Source organism: Oncorhynchus mykiss, chromosome 6, assembly GCF_013265735.2.
Source record: "Oncorhynchus mykiss isolate Arlee chromosome 6, USDA_OmykA_1.1, whole genome shotgun sequence".
Classification (NCBI taxonomy): domain Eukaryota; kingdom Metazoa; phylum Chordata; class Actinopteri; order Salmoniformes; family Salmonidae; genus Oncorhynchus; species Oncorhynchus mykiss.
Window position 1 is genome coordinate 97,980,647 of NC_048570.1, and position 19,586 is coordinate 98,000,232.

Here is a 19,586-nt window from a genome sequence, read left to right on the forward strand (position 1 = left end):
AGCACCATGGGACATCTAATATGATCCATCCTCTAAGCACCATGGGACATCTAATATGATCCTTCCTCTACCACTAAGCACCATGGGACATCTAATATGATCCATCCTCTACCACTAAGCACCCTGGGACATCTAATATGATCCTTCCTCTACCACTAAGCACCCTGGGACATCTAATATGATCCTTCCTCTACCACTAAGCACCATGGGACATCTAATATGATCCTTCCTCTACCACTAAGCACCATGGGACATCTAATATGATCCTTCCTCTAAGCACCCTGGGACATCTAATATGATCCATCCTCTACCACTAAGCACCCTGGGACATCTAATGTGATCCTTCCTCTACCACTAAGCACCCTGGGACATCTAATATGATCCTTCCTCTAAGCACCCTGGGACATCTAATATGATCCTTCCTCTACCACTAAGCACCCTGGGACATCTAATATGATCCATCCTCTACCACTAAGCACCCTGGGACATCTAATATGATCCTTCCTCTACCACTAAGCACCCTGGGACATCTAATATGATCCTTCCTCTAAGCACCATGGGACATCTAATATGATCCATCCTCTAAGCACCATGGGACCTCTAATATGATCCATCCTCTAAGCACCCTGGGACATCTAATATGATCCTTCCTCTAAGCACCATGGGACATCTAATATGATCCATCCTCTAAGCACCATGGGACCTCTAATATGATCCATCCTCTAAGCACCCTGGGACATCTAATATGATCCTTCCTCTACCACTAAGCACCATGGGACATCTAATATGATCCATCCTCTACCACTAAGCACCCTGGGACATCTAATATGATCCTTCCTCTACCACTAAGCACCCTGGGACATCTAATGTGATCCATCCTCTACCACTAAGCACCATGGGACATCTAATATGATCCTTCCTCTACCACTAAGCACCCTGGGACATCTAATATGATCCATCCTCTACCACTAAGCACCCTGGGACATCTAATGTGATCCTTCCTCTAAACACCCTGGGACATCTAATGTGATCCTTCCTCTACCACTAAGCACCCTGGGACATCTAATGTGATCCATCCTCTACCACTAAGCACCATGGGACATCTAATATGATCCTTCCTCTACCACTAAGCACCCTGGGACATCTAATATGATCCTTCCTCTACCACTAAGCACCCTGGGACATCTAATATGATCCATCCTCTACCACTAAGCACCCTGGGACATCTAATATGATCCATCCTCTACCACTAAGCACCCTGGGACATCTAATATGATCCATCCTCTACCACTAAGCACCCTGGGACATCTAATGTGATCCTTCCTCTACCACTAAGCACCCTGGGACATCTAATATGATCCTTCCTCTACCACTAAGCACCATGGGACATCTAATATGATCTTTCCTCTACCACTAAGCACCCTGGGACATCTTATATATGATCCTTCTTCTACCACTAAGCACCATGGGACATCTAATATGATCTTTCCTCTACCACTAAGCACCCTGGGACATCTAATATGATCCATCCTCTACCACTAAGCACCCTGGGACATCTAATATGATCCATCCTCTACCACTAAGCACCCTGGGACATCTAATATGATCCTTCCTCTACCACTAAGCACCATGGGACATCTAATATGATCCATCCTCTACCACTAAGCACCCTGGGACATCTAATATGATCCTTCCTCTACCACTAAGCACCCTGGGACATCTAATATGATCCATCCTCTACCACTAAGCACCCTGGGACATCTAATATGATCCTTCCTCTACCACTAAGCACCCTGGGACATCTAATATGATCCATCCTCTACCACTAAGCACCCTGGGACATCTAATATGATCCTTCCTCTACCACTAAGCACCCTGGGACATCTAATGTGATCCTTCCTCTACCACTAAGCACCCTGGGACATCTAATATGATCCATCCTCTACCACTAAGCACCATGGGACATCTAATATGATCCATCCTCTACCACTAAGCACCCTGGGACATCTAATATGATCCATCCTCTACCACTAAGCACCCTGGGACATCTAATGTGATCCTTCCTCTACCACTAAGCACCATGGGACATCTAATATGATCCATCCTCTACCACTAAGCACCCTGGGACATCTAATGTGATCCTTCCTCTACCACTAAGCACCATGGGACATCTAATATGATCCATCCTCTACCACTAAGCACCCTGGGACATCTAATATGATCCATCCTCTACCACTAAGCACCCTGGGACATCTAATATGATCCTTCCTCTACCACTAAGCACCCTGGGACATCTAATGTGATCCTTCCTCTACCACTAAGCACCCTGGGACATCTAATATGATCCTTCCTCTAAGCACCATGGGACATCTAATATGATCCATCCTCTACCACTAAGCACCCTGGGACATCTAATATGATCCATCCTCTACCACTAAGCACCCTGGGACATCTAATATGATCCTTCCTCTAAGCACCCTGGGACATCTAATATGATCCTTCCTCTACCACTAAGCACCCTGGGACATCTAATATGATCCTTCCTCTACCACTAAGCACCCTGGGACATCTAATATGATCCATCCTCTACCACTAAGCACCCTGGGACATCTAATATGATCCTTCCTCTACCACTAAGCACCCTGGGACATCTAATATGATCCATCCTCTACCACTAAGCACCCTGGGACATCTAATATGATCCTTCCTCTACCACTAAGCACCCTGGGACATCTAATATGATCCTTCCTCTACCACTAAGCACCCTGGGACATCTAATGTGATCCATCCTCTACCACTAAGCACCCTGGGACATCTAATGTGATCCTTCCTCTACCACTAAGCACCCTGGGACATCTAATGTGATCCATCCTCTACCACTAAGCTCCCTGGGACATCTAATATGATCTTTCCTCTACCACTAAGCACCATGGGACATCTAATATGATCCATCCTCTACCACTAAGCACCCTGGGACATCTAATATGATCCATCCTCTACCACTAAGCACCATGGGACATCTAATATGATCCATCCTCTACCACTAAGCACCCTGGGACATCTAATATGATCCATCCTCTACCACTAAGCACCCTGGGACATCTAATATGATCCTTCCTCTACCACTAAGCACCCTGGGACATCTAATATGATCCATCCTCTACCACTAAGCACCCTGGGACATCTAATATGATCCTTCCTCTACCACTAAGCACCCTGGGACATCTAATATGATCCATCCTCTACCACTAAGCACCCTGGGACATCTAATATGATCCTTCCTCTACCACTAAGCACCATGGGACATCTAATATGATCCTTCCTCTAAGCACCCTGGGACATCTAATATGATCCATCCTCTACCACTAAGCACCCTGGGACATCTAATATGATCCATCCTCTACCACTAAGCACCCTGGGACATCTAATATGATCCTTCCTCTACCACTAAGCACCATGGGACATCTAATATGATCCATCCTCTACCACTAAGCACCCTGGGACATCTAATATGATCCTTCCTCTACCTCTAAGCACCATGGGACATCTAATATGATCCATCCTCTAAGCACCATGGGACATCTAATATGATCCATCCTCTACCACTAAGCACCATGGGACATCTAATATGATCCATCCTCTACCACTAAGCACCCTGGGACATCTAATATGATCCTTCCTCTACCACTAAGCACCCTGGGACATCTAATATGATCCTTCCTCTAAGCACCATGGGACATCTAATATGATCCATCCTCTAAGCACCATGGGACATCTAATATGATCCTTCCTCTACCACTAAGCACCCTGGGACATCTAATATGATCCATCCTCTAAGCACCATGGGACATCTAATATGATCCTTCCTCTACCACTAAGCACCATGGGACATCTAATATGATCCATCCTCTACCACTAAGCACCATGGGACATCTAATATGATCCTTCCTCTACCACTAAGCACCATGGGACATCTAATATGATCCATCCTCTACCACTAAGCACCCTGGGACATCTAATGTGATCCATACTCTACCACTAAGCACCATGGGACATCTAATATGATCCTTCCTCTACCACTAAGCACCCTGGGACATCTAATATGATCCTTCCTCTACCACTAAGCACCCTGGGACATCTAATATGATCCTTCCTCTACCACTAAGCACCCTGGGACATCTAATATGATCCTTCCTCTACCACTAAGCACCCTGGGACATCTAATATGATCCATCCTCTAAGCACCCTGGGACATCTAATATGATCCTTCCTCTACCTCTAAGCACCATGGGACATCTAATATGATCCATCCTCTAAGCACCATGGGACATCTAATATGATCCTTCCTCTACCACTAAGCACCATGGGACATCTAATATGATCCATCCTCTACCACTAAGCACCCTGGGACATCTAATATGATCCTTCCTCTACCACTAAGCACCCTGGGACATCTAATATGATCCTTCCTCTAAGCACCCTGGGACATCTAATATGATCCTTCCTCTACCACTAAGCACCCTGGGACATCTAATATGATCCATCCTCTACCACTAAGCACCATGGGACATCTAATATGATCCTTCCTCTACCACTAAGCACCATGGGACATCTAATATGATCCATCCTCTACCACTAAGCACCCTGGGACATCTAATATGATCCTTCCTCTACCACTAAGCACCATGGGACATCTAATATGATCCTTCCTCTACCACTAAGCACCATGGGACATCTAATATGATCCATCCTCTACCACTAAGCACCCTGGGACATCTAATGTGATCCATACTCTACCACTAAGCACCATGGGACATCTAATATGATCCTTCCTCTACCACTAAGCACCCTGGGACATCTAATATGATCCTTCCTCTACCACTAAGCACCCTGGGACATCTAATATGATCCATCCTCTACCACTAAGCACCATGGGACATCTAATATGATCCTTCCTCTACCACTAAGCACCCTGGGACATCTAATGTGATCCTTCCTCTACCACTAAGCACCCTGGGACATCTAATATGATCCATCCTCTACCACTAAGCACCCTGGGACATCTAATATGATCCTTCCTCTACCACTAAGCACCCTGGGACATCTAATATGATCCATCCTCTACCACTAAGCACCATGGGACATCTAATATGATCCTTCCTCTACCACTAAGCACCATGGGACATCTAATATGATCCTTCCTCTACCACTAAGCACCATGGGACATCTAATATGATCCTTCCTCTAAGCACCCTGGGACATCTAATATGATCCATCCTCTACCACTAAGCACCCTGGGACATCTATTATGATCCTTCCTCTACCACTAAGCACCCTGGGACATCTAATATGATCCTTCCTCTACCACTAAGCACCCTGGGACATCTAATATGATCCATCCTCTACCACTAAGCACCCTGGGACATCTAATATGATCCTTCCTCTACCACTAAGCACCCTGGGACATCTAATATGATCCTTCCTCTAAGCACCATGGGACATCTAATATGATCCATCCTCTAAGCACCATGGGACATCTAATATGATCCATCCTCTAAGCACCATGGGACATCTAATATGATCCTTCCTCTACCACTAAGCACCATGGGACATCTAATATGATCCTTCCTCTACCACTAAGCACCATGGGACATCTAATATGATCCATCCTCTACCACTAAGCACCCTGGGACATCTAATATGATCCTTCCTCTACCACTAAGCACCCTGGGACATCTAATGTGATCCATCCTCTACCACTAAGCACCATGGGACATCTAATATGATCCTTCCTCTACCACTAAGCACCCTGGGACATCTAATATGATCCATCCTCTACCACTAAGCACCCTGGGACATCTAATGTGATCCTTCCTCTACCACTAAGCACCCTGGGACATCTAATGTGATCCATCCTCTACCACTAAGCACCATGGGACATCTAATATGATCCTTCCTCTACCACTAAGCACCCTGGGACATCTAATATGATCCATCCTCTACCACTAAGCACCCTGGGACATCTAATATGATCCTTCCTCTACCACTAAGCACCCTGGGACATCTAATATGATCCTTCCTCTACCACTAAGCACCCTGGGACATCTAATATGATCCATCCTCTACCACTAAGCACCCTGGGACATCTAATATGATCCATCCTCTACCACTAAGCACCCTGGGACATCTAATATGATCCATCCTCTACCACTAAGCACCCTGGGACATCTAATATGATCCATCCTCTACCACTAAGCACCCTGGGACATCTAATATGATCCATCCTCTACCACTAAGCACCCTGGGACATCTAATATGATCCATCCTCTACCACTAAGCACCCTGGGACATCTAATGTGATCCTTCCTCTACCACTAAGCACCCTGGGACATCTAATATGATCCTTCCTCTACCACTAAGCACCATGGGACATCTAATATGATCTTTCCTCTACCACTAAGCACCCTGGGACATCTTATATATGATCCTTCCTCTACCACTAAGCACCATGGGACATCTAATATGATCTTTCCTCTACCACTAAGCACCCTGGGACATCTAATGTGATCCTTCCTCTAAGCACCCTGGGACATCTAATATGATCCATCCTCTACCACTAAGCACCCTGGGACATCTAATATGATCCATCCTCTACCACTAAGCACCCTGGGACATCTAATGTGATCCTTCCTCTACCACTAAGCACCATGGGACATCTAATATGATCCATCCTCTACCACTAAGCACCCTGGGACATCTAATGTGATCCTTCCTCTACCACTAAGCACCATGGGACATCTAATATGATCCATCCTCTACCACTAAGCACCCTGGGACATCTAATATGATCCATCCTCTACCACTAAGCACCCTGGGACATCTAATATGATCCTTCCTCTACCACTAAGCACCCTGGGACATCTAATGTGATCCTTCCTCTACCACTAAGCACCCTGGGACATCTAATATGATCCATCCTCTACCACTAAGCACCATGGGACATCTAATATGATCCATCCTCTACCACTAAGCACCCTGGGACATCTAATATGATCCATCCTCTACCACTAAGCACCCTGGGACATCTAATGTGATCCTTCCTCTACCACTAAGCACCATGGGACATCTAATATGATCCATCCTCTACCACTAAGCACCCTGGGACATCTAATATGATCCATCCTCTACCACTAAGCACCCTGGGACATCTAATATGATCCATCCTCTACCACTAAGCACCCTGGGACATCTAATATGATCCTTCCTCTAAGCACCCTGGGACATCTAATATGATCCTTCCTCTACCACTAAGCACCCTGGGACATCTAATATGATCCTTCCTCTACCACTAAGCACCCTGGGACATCTAATATGATCCATCCTCTACCACTAAGCACCCTGGGACATCTAATATGATCCATCCTCTACCACTAAGCACCCTGGGACATCTAATATGATCCTTCCTCTACCACTAAGCACCCTGGGACATCTAATATGATCCTTCCTCTAAGCACCATGGGACATCTAATATGATCCATCCTCTAAGCACCATGGGACATCTAATATGATCCTTCCTCTACCACTAAGCACCATGGGACATCTAATATGATCCTTCCTCTACCACTAAGCACCATGGGACATCTAATATGATCCATCCTCTACCACTAAGCACCCTGGGACATCTAATATGATCCTTCCTCTACCACTAAGCACCCTGGGACATCTAATATGATCCATCCTCTACCACTAAGCACCCTGGGACATCTAATGTGATCCTTCCTCTAAACACCCTGGGACATCTAATGTGATCCTTCCTCTACCACTAAGCACCCTGGGACATCTAATGTGATCCATCCTCTACCACTAAGCACCATGGGACATCTAATATGATCCTTCCTCTACCACTAAGCACCCTGGGACATCTAATATGATCCATCCTCTACCACTAAGCACCCTGGGACATCTAATATGATCCTTCCTCTACCACTAAGCACCCTGGGACATCTAATATGATCCTTCCTCTACCACTAAGCACCCTGGGACATCTAATGTGATCCATCCTCTACCACTAAGCACCCTGGGACATCTAATATGATCCATCCTCTACCACTAAGCACCCTGGGACATCTAATATGATCCATCCTCTACCACTAAGCACCCTGGGACATCTAATATGATCCATCCTCTACCACTAAGCACCCTGGGACATCTAATATGATCAGTCCTCTACCACTAAGCACCCTGGGACATCTAATATGATCCATCCTCTACCACTAAGCACCCTGGGACATCTAATATGATCCATCCTCTACCACTAAGCACCCTGGGACATCTAATATGATCCATCCTCTACCACTAAGCACCCTGGGACATCTAATATGATCCATCCTCTACCACTAAGCACCCTGGGACATCTAATGTGATCCTTCCTCTACCACTAAGCACCCTGGGACATCTAATATGATCCTTCCTCTACCACTAAGCACCATGGGACATCTAATATGATCTTTCCTCTAAGCACCCTGGGACATCTAATATGATCTTTCCTCTACCACTAAGCACCCTGGGACATCTAATATGATCTTTCCTCTACCACTAAGCACCCTGGGACATCTAATGTGATCCTTCCTCTAAGCACCCTGGGACATCTAATATGATCCATCCTCTACCACTAAGCACCCTGGGACATCTAATATGATCCATCCTCTACCACTAAGCACCCTGGGACATCTAATGTGATCCTTCCTCTACCACTAAGCACCATGGGACATCTAATATGATCCATCCTCTACCACTAAGCACCCTGGGACATCTAATGTGATCCTTCCTCTACCACTAAGCACCATGGGACATCTAATATGATCCATCCTCTACCACTAAGCACCCTGGGACATCTAATATGATCCATCCTCTACCACTAAGCACCCTGGGACATCTAATATGATCCTTCCTCTACCACTAAGCACCCTGGGACATCTAATGTGATCCTTCCTCTACCACTAAGCACCCTGGGACATCTAATATGATCCATCCTCTACCACTAAGCACCATGGGACATCTAATATGATCCATCCTCTACCACTAAGCACCCTGGGACATCTAATATGATCCATCCTCTACCACTAAGCACCCTGGGACATCTAATGTGATCCTTCCTCTACCACTAAGCACCATGGGACATCTAATATGATCCATCCTCTACCACTAAGCACCCTGGGACATCTAATATGATCCATCCTCTACCACTAAGCACCCTGGGACATCTAATATGATCCATCCTCTACCACTAAGCACCCTGGGACATCTAATATGATCCTTCCTCTAAGCACCCTGGGACATCTAATATGATCCTTCCTCTACCACTAAGCACCCTGGGACATCTAATATGATCCTTCCTCTACCACTAAGCACCCTGGGACATCTAATATGATCCATCCTCTACCACTAAGCACCCTGGGACATCTAATATGATCCTTCCTCTACCACTAAGCACCCTGGGACATCTAATATGATCCATCCTCTACCACTAAGCACCCTGGGACATCTAATATGATCCATCCTCTACCACTAAGCACCATGGGACATCTAATATGATCCATCCTCTACCACTAAGCACCATGGGACATCTAATATGATCCTTCCTCTACCACTAAGCACCCTGGGACATCTAATATGATCCTTCCTCTACCACTAAGCACCCTGGGACATCTAATATGATCCATCCTCTACCACTAAGCACCATGGGACATCTAATATGATCCATCCTCTACCACTAAGCACCATGGGACATCTAATATGATCCATCCTCTACCACTAAGCACCCTGGGACATCTAATATGATCCTTCCTCTACCACTAAGCACCCTGGGACATCTAATATGATCCTTCCTCTACCACTAAGCACCCTGGGACATCTAATATGATCCATCCTCTAAGCACCCTGGGACATCTAATATGATCCTTCCTCTACCACTAAGCACCCTGGGACATCTAATATGATCCTTCCTCTACCACTAAGCACCCTGGGACATCTAATATGATCCTTCCTCTAAGCACCATGGGACATCTAATATGATCCTTCCTCTACCACTAAGCACCCTGGGACATCTAATATGATCTTTCCTCTACCACTAAGCACCCTGGGACATCTAATATGATCCTTCCTCTACCACTAAGCACCCTGGGACATCTAATATGATCCTTCCTCTACCACTAAGCACCCTGGGACATCTAATATGATCCTTCCTCTAAGCACCCTGGGACATCTAATGTGATCCTTCCTCTACCACTAAGCACCCTGGGACATCTAATATGATCCTTCCTCTACCACTAAGCACCCTGGGACATCTAATATGATCCTTCCTCTACCACTAAGCACCCTGGGACATCTAATGTGATCCTTCCTCTACCACTAAGCACCCTGGGACATCTAATATGATCCTTCCTCTACCACTAAGCACCCTGGGACATCTAATGTGATCCTTCCTCTACCACTAAGCACCCTGGGACATCTAATATGATATTTCCTCTACCACTAAGCACCCTGGGACATCTAATATGATCCTTCCTCTACCACTAAGCACCATGGGACATCTAATATGATCCTTCCTCTACCACTAAGCACCCTGGGACATCTAATATGATCCATCCTCTACCACTAAGCACCATGGGACATCTAATGTGATCCATCCTCTACCACTAAGCACCCTGGGACATCTAATATGATCCATCCTCTACCACTAAGCACCCTGGGACATCTAATATGATCTTTCCTCTACCACTAAGCACCATGGGACATCTAATGTGATCCATCCTCTACCACTAAGCACCCTGGGACATCTAATATGATCCTTCCTCTACCACTAAGCACCCTGGGACATCTAATATGATCCTTCCTCTACCACTAAGCACCCTGGGACATCTAATATGATCCATCCTCTACCACTAAGCACCCTGGGACATCTAATATGATCCTTCCTCTACCACTAAGCACCCTGGGACATCTAATATGATCCTTCCTCTACCACTAAGCACCCTGGGACATCTAATATGATATTTCCTCTACCACTAAGCACCCTGGGACATCTAATGTGATCCTTCCTCTACCACTAAGCACCCTGGGACATCTAATGTGATCCATCCTCTACCACTAAGCACCCTGGGACATCTAATATGATATTTCCTCTACCACTAAGCACCCTGGGACATCTAATATGATCCTTCCTCTACCACTAAGCACCCTGGGACATCTAATATGATCCTTCCTCTACCACTAAGCACCCTGGGACATCTAATATGATATTTCCTCTACCACTAAGCACCATGGGACATCTAATATGATATTTCCTCTACCACTAAGCACCCTGGGACATCTAATATGATATTTCCTCTAAGCACCATGGGACATCTAATGTGATATTTCCTCTACCACTAAGCACCCTGGGACATCTAATATGATATTTCCTCTACCACTAAGCACCATGGGACATCTAATATGATCCTTCCTCTACCACTAAGCACCCTGGGACATCTAATATGATCCTTCCTCTACCACTAAGCACCCTGGGACATCTAATATGATCCTTCCTCTACCACTAAGCACCCTGGGACATCTAATATGATCCATCCTCTACCACTAAGCACCCTGGGACATCTAATATGATCCATCCTCTACCACTAAGCACCCTGGGACATCTAATATGATATTTCCTCTACCACTAAGCACCATGGGACATCTAATATGATCCTTCCTCTACCACTAAGCACCCTGGGACATCTAATGTGATCCTTCCTCTACCACTAAGCACCCTGGGACATCTAATATGATCCATTCTCTACCACTAAGCACCCTGGGACATCTAATATGATATTTCCTCTACCACTAAGCACCCTGGGACATCTAATATGATATTTCCTCTACCACTAAGCACCCTGGGACATCTAATGTGATCCTTCCTCTACCACTAAGCACCCTGGGACATCTAATATGATCCATCCTCTACCACTAAGCACCATGGGACATCTATTATGATCCTTCCTCTACCACTAAGCACCCTGGGACATCTAATATGATCCTTCCTCTACCACTAAGCACCATGGGACATCTAATATGATCCTTCCTCTAAGCACCCTGGGACATCTAATATGATCCTTCCTCTACCACTAAGCACCATGGGACATCTAATATGATCCATCCTCTAAGCACCATGGGACATCTAATATGATCCATCCTCTACCACTAAGCACCATGGGACATCTAATATGATCCTTCCTCTACCACTAAGCACCCTGGGACATCTAATATGATCCATCCTCTACCACTAAGCACCCTGGGACATCTAATGTGATCCTTCCTTTACCACTAAGCACCCTGGGACATCTAATATGATCCATCCTCTACCACTAAGCACCCTGGGACATCTAATATGATATTTCCTCTACCACTAAGCACCCTGGGACATCTAATATGATATTTCCTCTACCACTAAGCACCCTGGGACATCTAATGTGATCCTTCCTCTACCACTAAGCACCCTGGGACATCTAATATGATCCATCCTCTACCACTAAGCACCATGGGACATCTAATGTGATCCATCCTCTACCACTAAGCACCCTGGGACATCTAATATGATCCTTCCTCTACCACTAAGCACCCTGGGACATCTAATATGATATTTCCTCTACCACTAAGCACCCTGGGACATCTAATATGATCCTTCCTCTACCACTAAGCACCCTGGGACATCTAATATGATCCATCCTCTACCACTAAGCACCCTGGGACATCTAATGTGATCCATCCTCTACCACTAAGCACCCTGGGACATCTAATATGATCCTTCCTCTACCACTAAGCACCCTGGGACATCTAATGTGATCCATCCTCTACCACTAAGCACCCTGGGACATCTAATGTGATCCTTCCTCTACCACTAAGCACCCTGGGACATCTAATATGATCCTTCCTCTACCACTAAGCACCCTGGGACATCTAATGTGATCCATCCTCTACCACTAAGCACCCTGGGACATCTAATGTGATCCTTCCTCTACCACTAAGCACCCTGGGACATCTAATATGATCTTTCCTCTACCACTAAGCACCCTGGGACATCTAATATGATCCTTCCTCTACCACTAAGCACCCTGGGACATCTAATGTGATCCTTCCTCTACCACTAAGCACCCTGGGACATCTAATATGATCCATCCTCTACCACTAAGCACCCTGGGACATCTAATGTGATCCTTCCTCTAAGCACCCTGGGACATCTAATGTGATCCATCCTCTACCACTAAGCACCCTGGGACATCTAATATGATCCTTCCTCTAAGCACCCTGGGACATCTAATATGATCTTTCCTCTACCACTAAGCACCCTGGGACATCTAATATGATCCTTCCTCTACCACTAAGCACCCTGGGACATCTAATATGATCCTTCCTCTACCACTAAGCACCCTGGGACATCTAATATGATCCTTCCTCTACCACTAAGCTCCCTGGGACATCTAATATGATCTTTCCTCTACCACTAAGCACCCTGGGACATCTAATATGATCCTTCCTCTACCACTAAGCACCCTGGGACATCTAATATGATCCTTCCTCTACCACTAAGCACCCTGGGACATCTAATGTGATCCTTCCTCTACCACTAAGCACCCTGGGACATCTAATATGATCCTTCCTCTACCACTAAGCACCCTGGGACATCTAATATGATCCATCCTCTACCACTAAGCACCCTGGGACATCTAATATGATCCATCCACTACCACTAAGCACCCTGGGACATCTAATATGATCCTTCCTCTACCACTGAGCACCATGGGACATCTAATATGATCCATCCTCTACCACTAAGCACCCTGGGACATCTAATATGATCCTTCCTCTACCACTAAGCACCCTGGGACATCTAATATGATCCTTCCTCTACCACTAAGCACCCTGGGACATCTAATATGATCCTTCCTCTACCACTAAGCACCCTGGGACATCTAAAATGATCCATCCTCTACCACTAAGCACCCTGGGACATCTAATATGATCCTTCCTCTACCACTAAGCACCCTGGGACATCTAATATGATCCTTCCTCTACCACTAAGCACCCTGGGACATCTAATATGATCCTTCCTCTACCACTAAGCACCCTGGGACATCTAATATGATCCATCCTCTACCACTAAGCACCCTGGGACATCTAATGTGATCCTTCCTCTACCACTAAGCACCCTGGGACATCTAATATGATCCTTCCTCTACCACTAAGCACCCTGGGACATCTATTATGATCCTTCCTCTACCACTAAGCACCCTGGGACATCTAATGTGATCCTTCCTCTACCACTAAGCACCATGGGACATCTAATATGATCCTTCCTCTACCACTAAGCACCCTGGGACATCTAATATGATCCTTCCTCTACCACTAAGCACCCTGGGACATCTAATATGATCCTTCCTCTACCACTAAGCACCCTGGGACATCTAATATGATCCTTCCTCTAAGCACCCTGGGACATCTAATGTGATCCATCCTCTACCACTAAGCACCCTGGGACATCTAATATGATCCTTCCTCTAAGCACCCTGGGACATCTAATATGATCCATCCTCTACCACTAAGCACCCTGGGACATCTAATGTGATCCTTCCTCTACCACTAAGCACCCTGGGACATCTAATATGATCCATCCTCTACCACTAAGCACCCTGGGACATCTAATATGATCCATCCTCTACCACTAAGCACCCTGGGACATCTAATGTGATCCTTCCTCTACCACTAAGCACCCTGGGACATCTAATATGATCCTTCCTCTACCACTAAGCACCCTGGGACAACTAATGTGATCCTTCCTCTACCACTAAGCACCATTGGACATCTAATATGATCCTTCCTCTACCACTAAGCACCCTGGGACATCTAATATGATCCATCCTCTACCACTAAGCACCCTGGGACATCTAATGTGATCCTTCCTCTACCACTAAGCACCATGGGACATCTAATATGATACTTCCCCACCTCTACCTGCAGGGTGGAGCTGAAATGAAATTCCTTGGATGAGTTCCTAGTGATCAAGCTACGACAACAACAACTCAAGCGTGTAACTGTGTAAGAGGTTGACTTTGACACCTGTCCAAACTGGATCAGGGCCTGTAGTCATACACCTTCTCAGAGTAAAGGAGGGCTGATATAGGATCAGTTTGGTCTATTAGATCATCCTAAAAATCAGATCACATGGACAAGATGGATCTGATCCTAGATCAGCCCTCCTTCCTCTGAGACACTGCTGGCTGTGCCAGCCATTATTCAATTCATATGGAACACCCACCCCTCCCCCCTCCCTTTGGGTTGTGTGTGTTTGACAAGGCCAAGACAAAAGGCCAGCAGGAACGTACCGGTTGGTAACCGATCCCCGTGAAGCCATCTTGATCTTGGTTGTAAAAGAGTAAGGACTCGGCTGAAGAGGAAGACTGGTTACCGGCAGCAGGCGTGTTGCTCTCACACCAGGCCCTGAGTACAGACACACCACACAGTCAGAGACTCTTCTATTAACTGACCAATCACAACACTAGGCCAGTCACCAGTCCCCAACCACTGTTATCATCAAATCAGTCAGTCAAAATTACGTTTCATGATCATTGCTTGTTGAGTTGAAAATGACTGATTGATGAATGACAGGTTGACCAGACTGCTGATGGTATATGGTGGGGCCCTTCTCTCTCACCTGTAGTGACTGACAGGTTGACCAGACTGCTGATGGTATATAGTGGGGCCCTTCTCTCTCACCTGTAGTGACTGACAGGTTGATGGTATATAGTGGGGCCCTTCTCTCTCACCTGTAGTGACTGACAGGTTGACGGTATATAGTGGGGCCCTTCTCTCTCACCTGTAGTGACTGACAGGTTGACGGTATATAGTGGGGGCCTTCTCTCTCACCTGTAGTGACTGACAAGTTGATGGTATATAGTGGGGCCCTTCTCTCTCACCTGTAGTGACTGACAGGTTGACGGTATATAGTGGGGCCCTTCTCTCTCACCTGTAGTGACTGACAGGTTGACGGTATATAGTGGGGCCCTTCTCTCTCACCTGTAGTGACTGACAGGTTGATGGTATATAGTGGGGCCCTTCTCTCTCACCTGTAGTGACTGACAGGTTGATGGTATGTAGTGGGGCCCTTCTCTCTCACCTGTAGTGACTGACAGGCTGATGGTATATAGTGGGGGCCTTCTCTCTCACCTGTAGTGACTGACAGGTTGATGGTATATAGCGGGGCCCTTCTCTCTCACCTGTAGTGACTGACAGGTTGACGGTATATAGCGGGGCCCTTCTCTCTCACCTGTAGTGACTGACAGGTTGACCAGACTGCTGATGGTATATAGTGGGGCCCTTCTCTCTCACCTGTAGTGACTGACAGGTTGACCAGACTGCTGATGGTATATAGTGGGGCCCTTCTCTCTCACCTGTAGTGACTGACAGGTTGACCAGACTGCTGATGGTATATAGTGGGGCCCTTCTCTCTCACCTGTAGTGACTGACAGGCTGATGGTATATAGTGGGGGCCTTCTCTCTCACCTGTAGTGACTGACAGGTTGATGGTATATAGCGGGGCCCTTCTCTCTCACCTGTAGTGACTGACAGGTTGACGGTATATAGCGGGGCCCTTCTCTCTCACCTGTAGTGACTGACAGGTTGACCAGACTGCTGATGGTATATAGTGGGGCCCTTCTCTCTCACCTGTAGTGACTGACAGGTTGACCAGACTGCTGATGGTATATAGTGGGGCCCTTCTCTCTCACCTGTAGTGACTGACAGGTTGACCAGACTGCTGATGGTATATAGTGGGGCCCTTCTCTCTCACCTGTAGTGACTGACAGGTTGACCAGACTGCTGATGGTATATAGTGGGGCCCTTCTCTCTCATCTGTAGTGACTGACAGGTTGACGGTATATAGCAGGGCCCTTCTCTCTCACCTGTAGTGACTGACAGGTTGATGGTATATAGTGGGGCCCTACTCTCTCACCTGTAGTGACTGACAGGTTGACCAGACTGCTGATGGTATATAGTGGGGCCCTTCTCTCTCACCTGTAGTGACTGACAGGTTGACCAGACTGCTGATGGTAGAAAGCGGGGCCCTTCTCTCTCACCTGTAGTGACTGACAGGTTGATGGTATATAGTGGGGCCCTTCTCTCTCACCTGTAGTGACTGACAGGTTGATGGTATATAGTGGGGCCCTTCTCTCTCACCTGTAGTGACTGACAGGTTGATGGTATATAGTGGGGCCCTTCTCTCTCACCTGTAGTGACTGACAGGTTGACGGTATATAGTGGGGCCCTTCTCTCTCACCTGTAGTGACTGACAGGTTGATGGTATATAGTGGGGGCCTTCTCTCTCACCTTTAGTGACTGACAGGTTGATGGTATATAGTGGGGCCCTTCTCTCTCACCTGTAGTGACTGACAGGTTGACCAGACTGTTGATGGTATATAGCGGGGCCCTTCTCTCTCACCTGTAGTGACTGACAGGTTGATGGTATATAGCGGGGCCCTTCTCTCTCACCTGTAGTGACTGACAGGTTGATGGTATATAGCGGGGCCCTTCTCTCTCACCTGTAGTGACTGACAGGTTGATGGTATATAGTGGGGCCCTTCTCTCTCACCTGTAGTGACTGACAGGTTGACGGTATATAGAGGGGCCCTTCTCTCTCACCTGTAGTGACTGACAGGTTGACGGTATATAGCGGGGCCCTTCTCTCTCACCTGTAGTGACTGACAGGTTGACGGTATATAGTGGGGCCCTTCTCTCTCACCTGTAGTGACTGACAGGTTGACGGTATATAGTGGGGCCCTTCTCTCTCACCTGTAGTGACTGACAGGTTGACGGTATATAGTGGGGCCCTTCTCTCTCACCTGTAGTGACTGACAGGTTGATGGTATATAGCGGGGCCCTTCTCTCTCACCTGTCGTGACTGACAGGTTGATGGTATATAGTGGGGGCCTTCTCTCTCACCTGTAGTGACTGACAGGTTGATGGTATATAGCGGGGCCCTTCTCTCTCACCTGTAGTGACTGACAGGTTGATGGTATATTGTGGGGCCCTTCTCTCTCACCTGTAGTGACTGACAGGTTGATGGTATATAGCGGGGCCCTTCTCTCTCACCTGTAGTGACTGACAGGTTGACCAGACTGCTGATGGTATATGGTGGGGCCCTTCTCTCTCACCTGTAGTGACTGACAGGTTGACCAGACTGCTGATGGTATATGGTGGGGCCCTTCTCTCTCACCTGTAGTGACTGACAGGTTGATGGTATAAAGTGGGGCCCTTCTCTCTCACCTGTAGTGACTGACAGGTTGACGGTATATAGTGGGGCCCTTCTCTCTCACCTGTAGTGACTGACAGGTTGACGGTATATAGTGGGGCCCTTCTCTCTCACCTGTAGTGACTGACAGGTTGACGGTATATAGGTGGGGCCTTCTCTCTCACCTGTAGTGACTGACAGGTTGATGGTATATAGTGGGGCCCTTCTCTCTCACCTGTAGTGACTGACAGGTTGACGGTATATAGTGGGGCCCTTCTCTCTCACCTGTAGTGACTGACAGGCTGATGGTATATAGTGGGGGCCTTCTCTCTCACCTGTAGTGACTGACAGGTTGATGGTATATAGCGGGGCCCTTCTCTCTCACCTGTAGTGACTGACAGGTTGACGGTATATAGCGGGGCCCTTCTCTCTCACCTGTAGTGACTGACAGGTTGATGGTATATAGTGGGGCCCTTCTCTCTCACCTGTAGTGACTGACAGGTTGACGGTATATAGTGGGGCCCTTCTCTCTCACCTGTAGTGACTGACAGGTTGATGGTATATAGTGGGGGCCTTCTCTCTCACCTTTAGTGACTGACAGGTTGATGGTATATAGTGGGGCCCTTCTCTCTCACCTGTAGTGACTGACAGGTTGACCAGACTGTTGATGGTATATAGCGGGGCCCTTCTCTCTCACCTGTAGTGACTGACAGGTTGATGGTATATAGCGGGGCCCTTCTCTCTCACCTGTAGTGACTGACAGGTTGATGGTATATAGCGGGGCCCTTCTCTCTCACCTGTAGTGACTGACAGGTTGATGGTATATAGTGGGGCCCTTCTCTCTCACCTGTAGTGACTGACAGGTTGACGGTATATAGAGGGGCCCTTCTCTCTCACCTGTAGTGACTGACAGGTTGACGGTATATAGCGGGGCCCTTCTCTCTCACCTGTAGTGACTGACAGGTTGACGGTATATAGTGGGGCCCTTCTCTCTCACCTGTAGTGACTGACAGGTTGACGGTATATAGTGGGGCCCTTCTCTCTCACCTGTAGTGACTGACAGGTTGACGGTATATAGTGGGGCCCTTCTCTCTCACCTGTAGTGACTGACAGGTTGATGGTATATAGCGGGGCCCTTCTCTCTCACCTGTCGTGACTGACAGGTTGATGGTATATAGTGGGGGCCTTCTCTCTCACCTGTAGTGACTGACAGGTTGATGGTATATAGCGGGGCCCTTCTCTCTCACCTGTAGTGACTGACAGGTTGATG